The 20,913-nt window shown below is 41.4% G+C and overlaps 1 protein-coding gene across 3 annotated transcripts in view; it reads right to left on the reverse strand.

Moving 5' to 3' along the window:
• The window catches only part of pde11a (phosphodiesterase 11a), a 355,963-nt gene that overhangs the window by 333,025 nt on the left and 2,025 nt on the right, over nt 1–20,913 (reverse strand). The gene's annotated exons all lie outside the window — the stretch shown is intronic.

A 20,913-nucleotide genomic window follows, 5' to 3' on the forward strand; every position in this document is an offset into this window, starting at 1 on the left:
TTTCCCATTGTTCTCCAATGGTTCCTTATTTTCTTTACTCTTTTCATTGCCTGTTCCAACATTTTCTCTCTTGTTGTATATCGTAGTAGTTTAATTAGTATGGCTCGCGGTTTCCGTTGTGGCTGTGGCTTTGGCGTAAATGCTCAGTGGGCTCTTTCAATTTCTATTTCTTCTTGGAGTTCTTCCACTCCCAAGATCTGTGGGATCCATCTTTTTATAAATCCTTTTATATCCTTCTTCACCGCCTTTCAGGCCCCCTATTTTTATATTATTACATCTGCTGAAATTCTCTAAAATGTCGTTTTTAGGCCAATAAATCATGTATCTTCTTAATCTCCTTATCTCTATCTTCCAATTTTTCTCCTAACTCATTCACCTCCATTTCCATCACTCTGTCTTCCACCTCATCACTTTGTTTTCTCATGTCTGCCATAGCCTTCTCCATTCTTTGCATTTTTACATCTGTCTCTTGCAAGGTTTTTTAATAATACTGAACTCAGTCATTATTATTTCCATTAGAATCTTTATTTGACTGTCAAAACATTCTTTATCAATCATCTGCTTCTGTTTATACCTTATATTTTTTCATGTAAGTCTTTATCTCTTCTTGATCTTCTTTCTCTAGCTCCAATTCTTAGCTCTGTGTTGATCCAGCTTCTGTCGGTATCTTCTCCATAGCCTCTCCCATTGCTGATTCAGCATCCTGCTGTCGGCGTTTGCTCCCACCGGCATACTCGCTACAATGCGTACCGCGCATGCGCGGCTCCTCATGCATGTGCGCTGGCATTTCTTTTTTTGGGCTCTGCAAACTAACATTCAAGACTGCCCCGGGGGACATCGCCGCCCAACTGCTGCTCACTGGCCATCCTCTTGGGGAGAGCTCCCTGCTCCTGGACACCGGTAAAGGCCTTCTTTTCTCTCCAGCGATTTCTTTATCTTTTCTTTACTTGACATTGTAGACTTTTCTTTCTTTGGATCCATCTTCAAGTTCTTCTGATACTTTTTAATTTGTGACTTTTTTTTATATTTTTCTTCTCTGTCTTGTTTTTCCACCTTTTTTTCCAACTTTCTCTGTTGGTCATGGGACCCCCTCCAGAACATAGTTGATTGAAATCCATTCAACCCATACTCTCATTCAGTGCTGCTCGCCTCTTTCCCTCCTTTCTCTTGCCCATTGTGTCTCCCTTCCTGCAATTTCCTGCTTACGGTCCCTACGACATTAGAGGTAGCCCAGACTTCGCGGGAGGGAACGCAAGTACTTTGGAAGGTCCCACTTTCCTACCAACTTGCATGTGCAGGCAGGCCGGCCGGACACAGACCCATGACGGTGGCTGAGAGAGGTGCATTCCTTTCCTGAGGATTTTGGTGGCTCCCCAGGTTGAGCAAATGAAATGACAGGACCTGCTGAATGCTTACACAAATGAGTTCTTTTGATGAACTGATGACATACTATAGTACCTGCCATGTTTATTTTTCAAAGTAATTTACTTTGGAAACATTACAGCCAACGAAACATTACAGCCAACGAAACCAAAAGAATTTTTGTACAGATACAAATGTGGCCAAGAAGCAGAAAACACAATGGCAAGTCCGTGCAGCGGCCCGCCGAGGGAATCTGCTGCACTGTTCCCAGTGCTGTGGCGGTACCGCGGCATCTATGTCGTAAACAGAGGTAGTGTCAACATGAGCTGATTATACAAAACTGAATAAAAACTAGTGAAGGATAGGAGGCACATGGTCAAACATGTGAAAAGAATAGACGAATTAAATGTGAGATAAAACAGTTTGGTTTGCGGACAGTTACAAATGTATTAAAAAGCCATTTTAAAGAGGTATAGGCACGGAAACACTTGGCAGTGCAGAAATGTTGGGACGGATTGAGATAGTTTCTAAAGTACCTGGGATCCCTGATTCCATCATTAGTAAGTAAAGTGCAAAACCAATGAAGTTCTGTTAAAATGTAACAAAGCATTAGGCCCCAGTAACAACGGCCAAATGTGAGCTACAAATGAGTAAGGATATCAAAAGGCCTTTTTAAATGGCAAAGTTGCAAGATTTCTGTAGACATGACCTGTCTTAGGAAGCCAGCTTGCATGTTCACACTAAGCACAAAAAAGCTGGCTCCGTGAGATATTTCACACTGCAAACCGGCTTCACAAAGTAAAGGAAGCGGGACGTTTATCGCATCAACATCAACCGTGACGTAAAATGTACGTGCCTGAAAGTGTTACTGTTGCCCACTCGAAATGACAGTGGAACAGCAGATGCGTTGGATGGCCTTCTACATTCTACGCTGTCTTAGAACTCAATCCAAGCTGCTGAGCATCGTGATCAAAATGATTAAGCAATGTCGCAATCGTTCGAAAACCGTCATCTTACGATCAGAAACACAATTTGGAATTTCCTGCAGTTTCGTCGCAGGCTAAAGACGACATCATCAGCCCTTCCCATTTCAACCCGGCAAGATTTGTGTACCATTTTAGATTGGTCGTGGAGCACTACACTCCATTGCTGGCAGTACCCCTCTTGGCAGATCAAAGATGGGTGAGTTTGGACCCCCCCCCCCCCCAAATCTGCATTCAATTTTTTACACTGAGCTCAAAGGCAGATAAAATCTGGCTTTCAAGCTCTATGTAAAAGGGGCTACAGCTTTAGGGTGTGGGGGAGGGGATGAACTAGAATGCACATATGTTATGCAGACAGTTGAGAAACTGGAATTGTTTTACTTACAACAGTTATCAAAGAATTAAGGTGAGTTGACAGATTTGGTCCAATCAATGAGGTTTTGATAAAAATTAGATAAGCTTTTTTAAATGGCAGAATGATCATTATCTTAAGGACATACATTTAAAGTAATTGTCAAAAGAATCAGAGGACAATTTTTATGACGCTGTGAAGTTCACAACCTGAACGAGCAATTAAAATGGATTCAGTAATACCTTTCAAGTTGGATAAATAGGTAAAAAGGTGTAGTGTTTCAAGGATAATCAGGGGCTTATTGACAAATCCTTCAGTCTCCCGTGTTATATATTTCTTCAATTCTGAAAGAGAGTTGGAGAGAGCACATGGATTGTTCAAAGTTATAATAGATTCTTGAGAATATGCAAGTCATTGTAATGGTACAGAAAAGAGTTGGGGAGAGTGTGTTGGAATTTGGAAATCGTGATAGTATAAGGATTATTAGTGGATGGCAGAGACAATGGGAGGAGGAACCAATGAAGATTCATGGAATATACAACCCACAAAATCTAAATGTATAATCAAATGAATTTGAGCACTCCTGCTGGGGGTGGGAGAAACACCCGTCAGATTTCTCAGCTGGAATATCAGGAGGAATGGAAAGCAATATAAAAAGATCAAAAGTTTTCTCCCATCTGAACTGGTTAAGTGGAAATTGAGGAGAAAATGTGGGAAGAGGCTATTGAAAGAATTCATTCTCCTGCACTCTTGCACTCGCTTGGGACTCATTCAGTTAAGGTGCTACACAGGGTTCAAAATCCAGACTGTCAGCCATTTATCCTGAAGTAGAGGACAAATGCAGTATATTGCCACCTAAGTCACATGTTCCATCAGTGCCCCAAAATACAAGGGATCTGGAGCAGAGGCTTCAACACACTATCCAAAATATTAAAGGCAACTTGCAACCCTGCCTGTTGACTGCAATATTTGGAATCTTCATCAATTCCCTCCAGAAAGACGCAATAGCACTTACATCCCTATCAGCCAAGCATCTAATCTTGTTACACTGGAAGTCTGACAGAGGTAATGTTTCGTTGGCTGTTTCGTTGGCTGTAATGTTTCCAAAGTAAATTACTTTGGATTAAGGATTTAAGGATATAAGTTTCTTTATTAAACTGGAGAAAATCAAATACACATTGAGAGGTTCCACCAGAATTATCTTCCACAAATGGCAACCATTTATGTTTTTCTCTGAATTACGAGAGCTTATGGAGTTAAAGACTAACTGTGAGATGGTTGTACTAGTACTATCGGTAATATACTGATAATACTGTCAGCAAAGGTGCCAAGGTGGTCAGGAGGTGCGATGTATGGCTGTGTATCTGAGGGTGTATGTGAATATTTGTGCATATGTGTATTGGTTTTTCTGTTTTAAAAAAGAAAATAAGAGCACAATGTACCTCTGTATAATGAATAAGAAGTTGTTTTTGATGCTCAATAAATATATTTTTTAAAAAAAGATTCATGGTATATTGCATAGAGTTATTAATTAGGAAGTCTTCATATGGAAGAGATACATTTTGCCTGTGTATCCTTGGGAGCACAACTGGTGCTAAAGGGGAAGATATAACTGATATTGTAAGGGGTGAGAGAAACCAAGATGAACAGAAAACAAAAAAGATGAAGAACATTAAAAAAGAGAAATTGAAGGTAAATAGTAAAGAAAATATTAATAGATTAAAATTACCAAACATAAAGGCCTTTTGAATGGAATACATGTGTTTGTACAGTATGTTTTGGATAAAGTTGATATGCCCTTATAAAAGATCACAAGATGCTCCTGCTCGTAAAAAAAAGGGTAGTGCAGTCTTGTCTAGAGTTTTGGTTGTTATTTAATCTTCAACAGCAGTGAAATAGATTATGTTATCACGCAGTTGTTTATGGGAGCTTGCTATCTAAATTGCCCACTAGGTTTCCTCGATTAAAAAAGTAACAGAAGCTCAGAGAAACTATCTGGCTATAAAGTATTTTGAGACATCCTGAAAGGGTCGTGGAAGCAGCAAAATAAATTCTTCCTTTTTTTTGTTATGGGTTTGACTCCTTCCAGTAAAGGATACATCTGACAAAAACAGGTTACAGTTCTTGATGGTTGACGCCTGCCAAGGATGCAAATTGGTCTTTAATGAAACTAAAGAATGGTTTTGGGAAAGGGACGGTTGTGAAGATGAAATGCAGCATTTGATTTCTGAGGTCTGTTAGTAGGGGGAAAGTGTCAAAACTGAGTTAAATCTGGAAAGTCTATCATTACTGTATCAGAAGTTCCCAAAATGAAGCAAAGGGAATATGCAAGGCCCTGATGTTCTGGATAAATGATCACATATCACCTTTGAGAGCAATGACCTCTATGATTTTGGACAATTTTTTTGAGACTTGAGTTACTGCAATGCAGCACTTATGGCTGCAAACAGGATATTTGCATCATTAGCTATGTCAAACTCAAAGGTTATGTGCAGTGAATCTAATCTTACATTCTGAAATGTCATCATTATAAATTTTAAAATTATACAAACCAGATTTAAATTGACTTTGATCGTTGTATAAACAAAGTGTAGCCAGTTGTTACACTTTTTTTTATATTATAGGGTTTCTGTGCATTATTTAAAAATAAGGGAGTTATTAATAAAAATGTTAAATTTTAACATGAACTTTGGTGTAATATCTTCCAAAAATATATCCAATCACTGTCACATGCATCGTAAATTTGCATCATGGAGCAATGAATGTAAAATTTTAAAACATGATTTCAAAAAAATAACTGCAAAATCTGATTATGCAAGCTTAATTTTTTTTGTCTCATACAAGCTTAATTGTTGCTTTTGGGGAAAGAACAGGGAGTTGTGTCAAATTAGACAGGTTGTAAAGAGCTGGCAGAGTGACAATGGTGGAATGGACTCATGTGTGGCTTTTTTTCATTTATGCATTGGATTTGGGTATAACTCATGAGGCTTTTAGATTTACTGCCAACCTACAATTGTCCTTCGGAAGGTTTTGCTGAACATTTTGAACAAGTGTAGTCCAGCTGGTGGGAGTATCATTATGAGATCAGGAGAGGGTGGGTGCTTTAATAAAAATGCTAAGACATCATTAAATTTTCTTCATTCATTCATTACAATAATTGATGGCACAAATAGAACTTACTGAGAATGATTTGACAGTTATTACAGAGAAAATATTGGCTGGTGCCCACAGCTGCGAATTGAATATTCCAAGCTAACTTATATTTCCAAAGATGAGGTGTCGACAGCCGCTCCCAGTGGTTGCTCTGCACCCACAGCAATTGCGTGGCAGCCACCATACTCGCCACAGCGCTACTGCACATGCACGAGTCCCCATGAGATGTGGTAGTTAAAAATGGAGTTTGGCTGACAGCAGAAGCCATTACAAGAAGCTCCCGTTGTACATAGTCTTGTTTGAGTTTATCAGTAAAACATTGAATAAGGTTTCTACTTGTGTTGTCTGCTTATATGGTGTAATAACAAACACAAGGCAAAGAGAGAAAGAAAATATCGTGGTTCTCTTAATAAAGGCTGTGACTTGCATATGCAATGATAGAGTGCTAATGATAATCCTGACCACTAGAGGGAGCCAGAGACAAGCTGTTGCAGCCAGGAGTAGATTCAAAATGGATGCCTCCACGAGGTCGTGAGTAATAAAGCTAATAAATTATAGTTGTTATAAAAGAACCCAAGTTTCTTTATTACAATAAAATAAACATCACATGGTACCAGAAGTGTGCATACCATACCAGGAGTGGAAGAAACACCAGGAGTGTGCAGAGTGAGAATCAGTTGATAATAGCAGAAAGCATGCGGAATGTAAAGGCTCCTGGTGCTGTAAATTGGTCTGGAAATATCGACTATGTTCAAACTATGATTTATGCTGTACCTGCAAGCCATTGACTCGATAGCAAATCTGATGCATGGAAGATTGCACTGTTACTGTGGCAGGACCTCAAGCACTAGAGGTTTTCAACACATTTGTTTTTGCCGAGGCAGCTAATCAGGGCAAGTTCAACAAGGTTATCAAGATGTTTGATGAACACTGCTCACCAAAGGAAAATGAAATGTTCAAGAGGTACATATTTCGCTTGCACACGTTGCTGCAGGGAGAGAGCTTTGATACTTTTTTAACAGACTTGAAATTAAAAGCAAGGACATGCAATTTTGGATCGCTGCAAGTTTCAATGATCTGTGATCAAATTGTGTTTGAGATTATTGATAGGAAAGTGAGAGAGAGGTTGCTGTGAGAGACAGAGCTTACCTTAGCTGGAGCTGTGAAGATATGCCTCGCCAATAAAATAGCTCTGCAGCATGTGAAAAAGTACAGTGATAGTGCAAAAGCCAATGAAAATGAAGACATAGTTGGAGCCAGTGTCTGGACACACAAATAACCAAAAAAATGAGATGTACAAAATATCAAAAAGGTAGAGAGGCATTCAATTGTTAACAATGTGCACCAAAATAATGCCCAGCCTATGGAAAGTCTGTAATATGCTCTAAAGGAAGAATCATTAAGCAATGTTTTTCCAAAAGGAAACAAAACAGAAGTTAAAATGTGCACTCAGATACACAGCCATACATCGCACCTCCTGACCACCTTGGCACCTTTGCTGACAGTATTATCAGTATATTACCAATAGTACTAGTACAACCATCTCACAGTTAGTCTTTAACTCCATAAGCTCTCGTAATTCAGAGAAAAACATAAATGGTTGCCATTTGTGGAAGATAATTCTGGTGGAACCTCTCAATGTGTATTTGATTTTCTCCAGTTTAATAAAGAAACTTATATCCTTAAATCCTTAATCCAAAGTAATTTACTTTGGAAACATTACAGCCAACGAAACAGCCAACGAAACATTACCTCTGTCAGACTTCCAGTGTAACAAGATTAGATGCTTGGCTGATAGGGATGTAAGTGCTATTGCGTCTTTCTGGAGGGAATTGATGAAGATTCCAAATATTGCAGTCAACAGGCAGGGTTGCAAGTTGCCTTAATATTTTGGATAGTGTGTTGAAGACTGTGCTCCAGATCCCTTGTATTTTGGGGCACTGATGGAACATGTGACTTAGGTGCACTATAGAAGAAATTGCTTTCAATGATGCATGGTAGTGTAGGAAGATTTTAAACCAAAAGACACTGAACAGCCAAGTGTGAATAGAGTTGAGCAGGACAAGTGGACTGTGTCATTACATACAAATGGAAGAAATATTCCTTTCAAGCTAGACACAGGGGCAAAACTCAATTTGATCTGTGAGCTCAACATCAGGGCAGTGAAGATAAAGCCATACATCCATGCAAATCCTGTACAGATCAAAGCCTACAATGGACAGAGCATCAACACAAAAGGTACATGTAAACTCAAGGTGAAAGTTAAAGATAAAGAGCACCACCTCAGGTTCACAGTAGTACCAGATAGACATGAATCACTGCCTGGTGACAAAACATGTGAAAACTTAAGCCTAGTTAAGAGGGTGGATCTCATTAACAGTGACATGCACTGAACATTATACTGGATCAATTTCTGAACTTTTACAAGGGGTTTCGAGTTCTACCATTCACCTACAAAATACAGTTAAAGGAGGATGCAGAGCCAGTAGTGCACGCCCTGAGGCGGGTTCTAGCACCTCTAAAAGAAAAGTTCAAGCAGAAACTCAACCAAATGATGGCACTAGGAGTCATAAAGAAAGTGGAGGAACCCACAGAATGGGTGAAATTAATGGAGTGTGACAAAAAGAAGAAGGGTGATCTACGTGTGTGCATGGATCCAAAAGACTTGAATGCCAATATAAAAAAGGGAATATTATCAGATTCCAACCAGGGCTAAAATTACGAGTAAGATGGCCAGTGCAAAGTTTTTCACTAAATTGGATGCATCCCAGGGCTTCTGGCAAATAAACCTGCATGAATATAGCATAAATACATTGAATACACAGTTTGGCCGATACTCCTGTCTGAGGACGCCTTTTGGAATTTCCTCAGGTCTGGAAGTGTTCCATGGAACAATGGAGCACATCATAGAAGGAAAAAATAGGGTATGTATGTACATGAATAACATGATTCTATCCACACAAGAACAACACAACGAGAGGCTCTTCAAAGTGTTACAATGCATCCAGAAATATAGATTAAAGTTAAACAGAGAAAAATATCAGTTTGGTGTGAAGGAAATCACCATTCTGGGAGATAAGCTGTCAGAGGCAGGAGTGGAGCCAGACAAGAGCATGGTGAAAGCAACTTTAGAGATGTCCAGACCCACTGACAAAAAAAGGTATACTGAGAGTGCTAGGTAAATTCATACCAAACCTGTCTTCCAAACCAATGTACCTAAGGAAGTTATTACAGGACAAATGTGAATTCAAATGGACAGCCAACCATGAGGAAGAATGGGATGACTGAAGACCATTCTAATTACAGAATCAGTGCTTTTGACGTTCTTTGATGCATGAAAAAGGATGAAAATATCGATGAATGGTTCAAAAGATGGAATAGGTACTGGACTTTTTTAGGCTGTGGGAGAAGATTTGAGACTAGTGGCATATGCATCAAGGACAATGACAACATCTGGATGTCAATATGCACAGATAGTGAAAGAGTGTCTAGGAATCGTCTACGGCTTTGAGAAATTCCACAGTTATGTGTATGGTCTACCAACATTCATGGCACAGACAATCCACAAGCCATTAATGGCAATAGTCAAGAAAAATCTCAGTAAAAGGGATATGTAAATGTTCTTTTGGATCTCTCCATTGGCCAATGAGTTCTAGCCAATAAAAAGAAAAAGGAGGGATAGCTTAAAAGAAGTGTTCAGTGGAGAGCGGTGTGTGTGTGTGTGTGTGTGTGTGTGTGTGTGTGTGTGTGTGTGTGTGTGTGTGTGTGTGTGTGTGGTTGACTTAGGATAGGAGTGGGACTTAAAGCCTTTAGCTCATGAGGCTTCAGCGAATAGAGGCTTGAGGATGAACTTGATTCCAATAAGATCTTTGATTTTAAGGTAGGAAAGGTTAATGGAGACAGCAGCTAGGACAGTGGAATACTCCGAATGCAGATGTAGTTCCTTTATTCACTGAGTAGAGATAGCCCAGGAAATTATAGTCCAGTCAGTTGATGGAGAAGATCCTGAGAGGCAGGATTTATGAATATTTGGAGAGGTAGAATACGATTAGGAATAGTCAGCATGGCTTTGTCAAGAGCAGGTCGTGCCTTACAGGCCTGATTTAATTTTTTGAGGAGGTGACTAAGCACATTGAAGGGCAGTAGATGTAGTGTATATGGATTTCAACAAGGCATTTGATAAGGTACCCTATGCAAGGCTTATTGAGAAAGTAAGGAGGCAGGGGATCCAAGGGGACATTGCTTTCTGAATCTGGAACTGGCTTGCCCATAAAAAGCAAAGAGTGGTTGTAGACGGGTCATATTCTGCATGGAGGTCGGTGAGGAGTGGTGTGCCTCAGGGGTCTGTTCTGGGATCCTTACTCTTTGTGATTTTTATAAATAACCTGGATGAGGTTGAGGGATGGATTAATAAGTTTGCTGATGACACAAAGGTTTGGGGTGTTGTGGATAGTATGGAGAGCTGTCAGAGGTTACAGCGGGACATTGATAGGATGCAAAACTGGGCTGAGAAGTGGAAGATGGAGTTTAACCCTGATAAGTGTGAAATGGTTAATTTTGGTAGGTCAAATGCGATGGCAGAATATAGTACTAATAGTAAGATTCTTGACAGTGTGAAGGATCAGTGAGACCTTGGGGTCCGAGTCTATGAGATGCTCAAAGCAGCTGCACAGGTGTATTGGCCTTCATTAATCATGGTATTGAACTTAGGAGCTGAGAGGTAATGTTGCAGTTATATAGGACCCTGGTCAGACTCCACTTGGAGTACTGTGCTCAGTTCTGGTCGCCTCACTGCTAGATGATGTGGAAGGGTGCAGAGGGGATTTACAAGGATGTGGCCTAGATTAGGGAGCATGCCTTATGAAAACAGGTCGAGTTGAGTGAACTCGGTCTTTTCTTCTTGGAGTTACGGAAGATGAGAGGTGACCTGATAGAGGAGTATAAGGTGATGAGAGCCATTGATTGTGTGGATAGTCAGAGGCTTTTTCCCAGGGCTGAAATGGTTGCCACAAGAGGACACGGGTTTAAGGTGCTGGGGAGTAGGTACAGAGGAGAAGTCGGGGTAAGTTTTTTTTACACAGAATGGCGAGTGCATGGTGGGCTGCCTGCAAAGGTGATGAAGGTGGATACAATAAGATTTTTTAAAGAGACTTTTGTATAGGCACATGGAGCTTAGAAAAAGTAGAGGACTATGGGTAAGCCTAGTAACTTCTAAAGTAGGGACATGTTTTAGCACAACTTTGTAGGCTAAGGGGTCTTTATTGTGCTGTAGGTTTTCTATGTTCTATGTCACCCTGCCAGTGAACATTGTTGGGGGAAAGCCCCATGGGGATGGAGCTTCCCATGCACTGCCCACTTTAACCAGCTTCCCCTCTGGTCCTCCCCCACCATCGGTAGCCTTGACTAATCTACCATGAGCTCTCCCAAATACCAACTCCCCCCTCCCCAAACAGGAGAAAACTACCCTTCAAGTTGTTCTTCTTCTCAATAGGCCCTTTCATAAAGTCAAAATATCCGAGCTTAAAAGCGGAGATTCTCCGCACTCATGTCGGAAAACTTACCTTCATAAATGCTATCCAACCGGTTTCAAAGCATCGACTCCAATCCCTCTCCAAGGGAGTGTCAGCAGTGGAGCACTCCACCATGCATCATGAATGTACTGCCATTGCAAGTGGCTGGCTAGGGGCAGGCTAATGACATCGCAATGACGCCTTCAGCCAATGGCTCATCTCACTTTTCTCTCTCCCACTCACTCACCCTTTCTTCCTCATGAACCTCTCAGGGCAGGGGAAGCTAATGGAGGCCATCAGGGCAGTGGTGGCTGATGAGAGCCAGCAAGGCAGGAGCCATCAGGGCAGTAGTGACCAGGCCATCAGGGGACAGCCGGGGCAGGCTGTGACAACCCCGCCAGCCGCTCTGACTTCTCACCAGGCCACTTTGGCCTTCGGGACCGCTCATCGATGCTAGCGGCTCAAAACACAGCAGAGCAATGGCCATCTACCCTATCCATAATCCCCCAAGCAGCTGGAACCGTTCTGAAAAATGCAAAGCAGTTCCAACTGCGTGGAGGTTTATGGGTAACAAAGTCAGCCATTACTTGGTGCTTATGTATGATGTCATGGCACCACACCTCTTGAACGCCACATCAACACCCCAGCTGCCTCCAGGCTGAAAGGGGACACCAGATCAGGCTTTTCTGGGCCTAAATTAAAAGATTAAAAAAACACCATTTCATTTGGCTTTTAATCAGTCTCTATGCCTCAACAATGAAGACACTGTTTACATCCGGTACCGTACGGATGGCAGTCTCTTCAATGTGAGGCGCCTGCAAGCTCACACCAAGACACAAGAGCAACTTGTCCGTGAACTACTCTTTGCAGACGATGCCGCTTTAGTTGCCCATTCAGAGCCAGCCCTTCAGCGCTTGACGTCCTGTTTTGCGGAAACTGCCAAAATGTTTGGCCTGGAAGTCAGCCTGAAGAAAACTGAGGTCCTCCATCAGCCAGCTCCCCACCATGACTACCAGCCCCCCCCACATCTCCATCGGGCACACAAAACTCAAAGCGGTCAACCAGTTAACCTATCTCGGCTGCACCATTTCATCGGATGCAAGGATCGACAATGAGATGGACAACAGACTCGCCAAATCAAATAGCGCCTTTGGAAGACTACACAAAAGAGTCTGGAAAAACAACCAACTGAAAAACCTCACAAAGATTAGCGGATACAGAGCCGTTGTTATACCCACACTCCTGTTCGGCTCCGAATCATGGGTCCTCTACCGGCATCTCCTATGGCTCCTAGAACGCTTCCACCAGCGTTGTCTCCGCTCCATCCTCAACATTCATTGGAGCGCCTTCATCCCTAACATCGAAGTACTCGAGATGGCAGAGGCCAACAGCATCGAATCCACGCTGCTGAAGATCCAACTGTGCTGGGCAGGTCACGTCTCCAAAATGGAGGTCCATCGCCTTCCCAAGATCGTGTTCTATGGCGAGCTCTCCACTGGCCACCGTGACAGAGGTGCACCAAAGAAGAGGTACAAGGACTGCCTAAAGAAATCTCTTGGTGCCTGCCACATTAACCACCGCCAGTGGGCTGATATCGCCTCAAACCGTGCATCTTGGCGCCTCACAGTTCGGCGGGCAGCAACCTCCTTTGAAGAAGACCGCAGAGCCCACCTCACTGACAAGAGACAAAGGAGGAAAACCCAACACCCAACCCCAACCAACCAATTTTCCCTTGCAACCGTGTCTGCCTGTCCTGCATCAGACTTGTCAGCCACAAACGAGCCTGCAGCTGACGTGGACATTACCCCTCCAGAAATCTTCGTCCGCGAAGCCAAGCCAAAGCGATGCGGAGGCTGTCTATGAAAAGGCCTGGTGTGAGCGTCTACGAAACACTCATCTCAACAGACTGCTCTCCCATCACTGATTTCAGCTAGCACCATTCCAGCAACCAGCAAGAAACAGCTTTTTTCACCTATTATGCAAATAAATCTCAGCAAGACAGGCAAGAGCTATTGCCTTGAAAACCTAAATCTCAGCATTGGACATTCAATCGCATCTTTTGTTATGTGCATTCTGGGTGCAGATTTTGTAATGGGCCTTTTGTTTTATTTTTCTTGTCTGAGCACACTCATGGAATTGGAGATACAGTTTGCCGTTTCAAAGTTAGTTTATAAGTAGAATGTCACAGATCAAACACTAGAAAGAAATATTGTATCTATTTTCTTTCACTTAACATTGTCACTGTTGCCCCAGCCCTCCTATTAACAGAAACAAATACCTCAAGGGGTGGGTGCTTCAGGATCTTTTATTTAAAATTATAAATTGGCTAATTTTCAGTCCCAACTCCTGGCGATCCAATACAGGCACTTGTGGCACCCGTTTAAAGAGAACGCAAGCACGAATGGCATTCCTGGCGTTAGATGACTGCCAGGAAAACGGGGTGCCCCAGGTACACCCTGATGTACATCTGCCAGCCTGCCCCTGTCTCACAACGGGATGGCATGGCAATGGCCATCTGGGTACTGTGCTTGGGAAGCGCCCAAGCATGAGGCCAAGGCATGGGATGTGCAAGCCAAGAGTGGGCTCTGGCAGCTGATGGATGACTTTGCACTGCCTGATCACAGACATTGGTGGTAAGGGTGCTCACATTTGCCAGCCAGCTAAATTTAAGCACACGAGTCGATGACCAGACAAATTTCTTGCTCTACCCTCCATTCTGTCTCTGGAGAGCAGCTCTCACAACACCCTACTTCATCGGAAACATAGCGACCCTGTTTGGTCGGTGGTCTGGTGAGGTGTTGTCATTGAATTTGATTATGTACCTTGTCCAGTATATGGAAGGCATTTGTATATATATTGATCTGCTTGATTGGTATAGTTTTTTTAACATCTTATTTTTTTCTTTTTTTAATAGTTATAACATGTACATAGTTATTGATTGACTTTGTAGTGATTGCAGAGTAATGTGACTTCTGAGGAGTGGAATGCTGTGGGTGGAGGAAACATGCCTCCTTGCCTGTCTGGAATGTGTGTATTGCGGGTGGTCATGTGTCCTCTCTGTCTGAAACTTATTTAGAAGTCACATCACCTGTCAATCAAGATTGGACTCCAGCCACCCATTAATGTACATCTTACCAATGGCTAATTTAAATCACCTCGGGTCATTATTGGCTAGAAGCACTGATGAGCACAGCACATTCTTTGTCTCTGCCTCGTGGTTCAAGCCCCAGACATCATTCCATGCCAGGTCAATACTTTGAACATCACTGGAAGTGTCGCGGGTAAGGTGTGCACTACACCCAAGCTGAGCCATAGTATCGCGAAAGATCAATACTTGCAGAGAGCCACATCACCGTTGGTACAGGGAACCAGGTTGTGTGTAAGAGTCCCTGTTTGTAGTGTGTGTACTCAAGTAAGTGAGTATGTCAAATATAGGTTCACTATTGTCAGAGTCCAACCTAGGTCCAAGTTGAATGTTGTTTAAGTGAAATAGTAATCAAATACCTTTTAAAGTTCTCCCCTGTTTGTCTCCGTGTGTTACTTAAAGTTACGTTTGATTGTAACACTTGTGTCCATACTCGTCTCTCTGTGAAACAATCAAACCTGAAGGAGAGTTTGGGGAGCAGGAGAAAAGGAGATAGAGGGATATGGAAAGGGTTGGTGGGGGGGGGGGTGGGGAGGCACGGGGAAGAGAGACAGACAGACAGACACACAGATACACAAACAGAAAACAATGTCATTGCCATCTGATTGGAGAGTGCCCAGACAGAATATTAGGTTTTATTCCTCAGGCCTCAGATTGAGAGTGCATAAGGCCATGGACGGACATGTCAGGGCGGGAATGGGGAGTGGAATTGAAATGGTTGGCTACTGGGAGGTCCTTGCTTTTGCAGCAGATGGGGCAAAAGTCTTAATGAAATGATCTCCCAGTTTGCGCTTAGTCTTTTTGATATAGAGGAGTCCTCAACGGGAGCACCACTTGCAGTATATGACCCCTGCAGATTCACAAATGAAGGGTTGCTTCACTTGGAAGGACTGTTTGGGAACCTGATTGACTAGGAACCCAAATCTGTCTACTATGTTCATTTCAGCATTGCCGAAGTGGACCAGGGAATGAGGTCTGACCAACTTTCCGATCTTTGATTAGTTCCTTGCTAACTTTGAAGGAAAGGTTGAATCCTTGTACCAGGCTTCTAGTTCCATCTCCCTTCTATATTCTGACTTTTCATTGTTTGAGATTCAGTCTACAACAGTGGTGTTATCCATAAATTTATGGATGGAATTGAATGGAGTGCTTTGCCATACAGTTATGGGTATAGAGGGAATACAGAAGGGGGCTGAGTATGGAGTCATGCCAGGCATTGGTATTGAGGTTCATTGTGGAGGTGCTGTCACCAATATTCATTAATTACGGGCGGCAGGATAGGAAGTCATAGTTACAGTAGCAAAGTGAAGTGCTAAGGTTAAGGTCACGGAGGTTGGGGGATGAGTTTATTTGCCACTGATGTGTTGAAGACATTAGTCATTGAATAGTAGTCTGACCCAGCTGTACTTGTTGTTCAGATGTTCCAGGGCTGAGTGTTGCTGTGTTATTATATCCGATTTCTTGCATCCATAATCGCTAATATAATTGTCTGGTATATCCCTCACTGTACCATTGCCATCAAGGTGGAGGGGGGGGGGGGGGGTGGTGTTGGGGGAATCTGCCCTAATCTAAAAATAAAGTGTCAAACTACACTTGATTCCACAAGCAATTAATCAAATTAAAGTTGTGTTGGACTCCTGCATTCACGTGCATGGTGGTCAATTAAGCAGCTAACGGGAGAAAGAGGAGGATGGTCCATAAACATCCCGCTCCTCAAATATGATGGCAGCTAGTAATTGTTTTCATCCAAAAGTGCTGAATAAATGTTCCAACTTGACCTTCCCCTGAGAGCCCCATTCTGAAAGACGCCAGTTTTCAGCCAATATTAACTGCTAAATGTGTTAACAAGAAGCGGCAGACAGCACTGGATACAACTAAGGTTTTGCAACCAAATAACATTTCCGCTGAAGCCATGCTTCCAAAACTAGCCTCTTACTAAACTGTTGAAGAATATATCCAATATTGTGAAATATTGGCCAGGTATATATTGTACATAAAAAAATAAATTCAATCCAACTATTGCTTCATCAATGATGCTTTCCTCAAACATAATCAAAATGTTGGAAGTTATCTTCAACAATGCTATCAAGCAATACTTACCAATATCTTACTCGTTTATCCTTAGTTTAGGTTCTACTTCAAGCAATTGGTGCTAGCCCATATTACAGCTGTGAATAAACTTGAGCAAAGGAGCAGAAATCCTGAGGTAAGAGTGACTGTTCTTGATAATTAGAAAATGCGTGACCAAGTGTAAAACAGAAGGTAAAAGGAATAAAATTCTCCAACAGATAATATATATCTTGAACAAAGAAAGCAGTGCTTGTTGGAAGCCAATCATTTACCCCAGGATATTGCTGCTATATTACTTGTGGACGAAGATCATCTCTAATAAAAGACTTTCACTACCTCACCCTATTTTCCAATGGCATCCCATCTGCTGAATCCCCTACTAACTATTGCACAGAAATGTCAATTGTACTGTCACAACAGGAATACTCCAGCCTCCCCATTCCCAAACCATTATCCAGAAGGAATGCCAGGTATACAAATGGAATAAAACATAAAGATCTGCAGGCACTGTGATTGTAGTAAAACACAAAAATGCTTGAGGAAATCAGCAGGTCACGCTGCATCCATAGGACGTAAATGTATATAGTCAAATCTCTGGAGCCCAGAATCCAAGCAACCAGCAACCCATCCAATGGGCAAAAAAATAAATACATAAATAAAATAGAAATAATTAAGTTAAAAATTAAATAAGTTTACAATTGTAGATCTTCTCTGAAGCAACACACAAGCCAGCAGAGCACCCTGATCATTCCTCGCCTGCAGCAGCTGTTTGAATAAAGTTTCAATAAAGTTGTGTTTGAATAAAATGGCAGCACCCACAATGAAAAGCCAGTCAATGCTGCTCGCCACTGGAGCGACTCTCCTGAAGTGTCTCCCTCTCCCTGCGTAGTAAGAGTCTTTTATCTTTATTTCAATTGAATATGCTAGTAAGGCTTTATCTGTAAACCTGAAAGGGTGGGGGGGGGGGTGGTTCATTATGTCGGCGGCACAGTTAGCGTAGTGGGTAGTACAACAGCGTTACAGCGCCAGAAACCGGGTTTGAGAATTTAAATTTAAATTTTGTAAGTTGTGGGAATTACCTGATTAAAGTTAACTTTACATAATTAAGGACTACAATACTGATTTTTTTTTCAACTTACTTTACATTTTCCACTGTCATTTGTCTTTTAAACTGTTTATTCTTAATGCAGTTTATTAAATAGACATTGTAAGAATGTGTCTCAGTCAACGGGAAAATTTGCATATGTAGCATCCACGATCCCCACAGGTGCTGGATACTGGGGATTTTACTGTATAACCAAGTTATGGGCCTGAACCCTTCTTCAGGGGATGAGCAAAAAGCAGGTAAATGCCTAAATAAAAGGCTGAGGGAGAAGGGAAGAAAGGGCAGGGGGAGAAGCAACCAGATGGCATTAACATCGACTTCTTTGGTTTCCGTTAGCCCCCCACACCCATCTCTCCCCTTTACCGTTCCTACTTCTCCTTTCCTCTAGCTCTGTACCTCTCTGTCTCCTTCCCTCATTCACAGAGCCACCCCATTCCCATGATCAATTCTCATCTTTCCTCTCCTGTCATCTTATCCATGTCCAATTATTCATCTGTTAGCCTGTGCTCCTTCCCCTGCCTTTTATTCATGTGACTGTCTGCTTTTTGATCACACCTTGAAGGGCTCTTTATTCCTATGGATGTTATGAAACCTGCTGAGTTCCTCTAGCAGGTTAGTGTTTTTACCAGGTGTAAAAATTAACATTTTGCACTTGCTGCTTTGAGCTTCAAGCTCAATTCCATGCAATTGAATGAATGGCAGCCGTCTACCATCAAGATTTATCCTGCCTGCTTTAGAGGCACTGTGGCTGCAGTCCTTTGATCTGAAAGATGCATGTAATAACTCAACAAGGCTTCGACAACATTTCTGAATTAATGATATCCTACACCAAAACAAGCAAAAGGTGCAGAACGTGTGAACAAGGGGGAGACAAACTATTTCCCAGTCGCAAATCATTCTGACTTGGAACTGTATTATTTTCTTAACTTTTTGCCTTTTTAGAAATGAGCATTAAATGCTGAAAATGTTCATATCCTGCAAGGTGTAAACTTGTCATTTCTATTTGAGTCTGTTTCAATCCCATTCATTTACTAGTCAGGCTAACGTTTGTCTTGGATCATTTACAGGATCCAAAAGAATCTAAAAATATTTAAGTATGTCAGAAAAATCTTCAACGTTCATGAATAATTAGAAAGATTAGATTAATACATTGTCAAACAACACAATTTTGGAAATATACTACTGTTACGATTAATGTCTCTGCCTTTACCATCTGGAAAGTCAAACGAGAGATTCTCGATGCATGTAAGTGAATTGAAAGGAAAACTGCAGAGATTGTCGTTATCAAGAAACCTGAATGATTCATTCTTGTTTATTTCTAATCAATACTTCTACTACCCCATGTGAATTTACAAACATCCATTAATTTGTCTCACAACTTGTATGACTTTATCAGGTTCAGGTATGAATTCTCACAAATTTGTTAATCCTGAACAGTACACAATAAACCCAACTCTTTATCATTTATGAGATGCAGATTTCTCCAAAAAGGTTAACATTTAATGTCTATTATTCTGAGCTCATTCATTGACTTAACACAGCCATTTTTCTCAGCCATAGGCAACTTGTTTTATTTTTTGATATATTTATGCAAATAAGGAAACAGTCATAGTTCAATGTCAAGGTTACAAATTCATCTGATGGTTTGAGCATGAATAGTTGTGATGCTACCAGGAGCAGATTGTTCAGGCAGTAATTGAGTGAGAGCAGTAAACGCAATGCTATTTTAGTGTCAGTGATGTGGAGTTGAATTAGGCGCCTTCTGTAAGGAGTTTATATGTTCTCCCTGTGGGCCACATGGGATTTCCACAGATCCTCCAGTTTCTTTCCACCCTCCAAAAATGTACGGCTTGGTAGGTTAATTTGGTGTAAATGGGCAGCACATATTTCAACGGCCAGAATCGGCTTCTATCATGTTATATTGTTAAAATATATATTTTAAATTTATTTGTGTAACAGTCAAAGTCACCATTTGGATGTTCCTCATATTTAATTTAGAACTATAGAAACACAGAACACTACACCACAGAAACAGGCCACTTTGGTCCTTCCAGTCTGTGCCAAACCATTTTTTTTTTTGCCTAGTCCCACTGATCTGCACCCAGTCCATAGTCCTCCAAACCTCTCCCACCCATGTACCTGTCCAAATTCCTTTTAAATGTTAAAATTAAGCCGACATTCACCACCTCAGCTGGAAGATCGTTCCACACTCTGTTAGGTCTGCTTTGTTCATGAATGAGTGAGACAAACACCAGACTGAGTCGAAATCAGGGTTCTTTGTTCTTTATTACCGGATTGTAACACTTGCAACTAACAATGTTAGTCGGAGAATGCATTCTGCCGTTATCAGCAAAATGGTGATTTTTTATACCCTTGGATACGTGCTTAGAACATCATCATATCATTACTTGTCCAATGACTAAAACTGTTGCTATCCTTTCCCTGCTAGTTTCCTGCCTCTCAATCCATCAATGTCTCTCTTATCTTGTAAGTACAAGGATGCATTCACATCTTGTTACAGCCCTGTACAGGGTAACTCCTTACACATTCCCATCTCATGATGTTTTACCTTACAACTCCCACCAATCCGTGAAGATGTGGGGCTAGACTGATAATCCCTGCTCTTGAAAAAGTTGTGAAAAAAATGACTATAAAAGTTACAAAAAATATAAGGAACAACTGTCTGAATATATACAGAAGATATTAAAAATGCCACCAAAGAAGGATAAAGGCCTTACCACAGTACAAGAAACCGAAGAAGGAACAAGAAAAGAAAGTGACCATTCCTCTGAACACAAATGAAGCTGCCTCTCTTTTCTTAAAAGAGCAGTCGGAGTGGCTATTTTCTTTTAAAATACCACTAGGTGTTCCTTCTCTTAATAACACAAATCCTTTTCAAAGGCTTTTGAAACTTATTCCCTTGACATAGAAAGCAATCCTGGAATCACAGGATTCCAACTAACTCAAAATGTCTGATTTCTTCAGTAATATCCTTTCTCAAAATCATGTGAGATAACATAATCACTGATTCAATTTCATTTCTTCAAAATCACCTGACCTCATCTTAGTCCAAAATTATAGATGGATGTTTCCGAATTGTCTGCACTGATCACTCAAATGGTACAGCTGGCAGCAAAATGCTTTTAAGAACCAGACATCAGGGACATCACATGATGCCGTAGGATCAACATGTAGCTTCCTGACTCCCTTGGGAAATTAGTTAAAAAGTTTTA

The sequence above is a fragment of the Narcine bancroftii genome, chromosome 4, assembly GCF_036971445.1.
Source record: "Narcine bancroftii isolate sNarBan1 chromosome 4, sNarBan1.hap1, whole genome shotgun sequence".
Taxonomy (NCBI): domain Eukaryota; kingdom Metazoa; phylum Chordata; class Chondrichthyes; order Torpediniformes; family Narcinidae; genus Narcine; species Narcine bancroftii.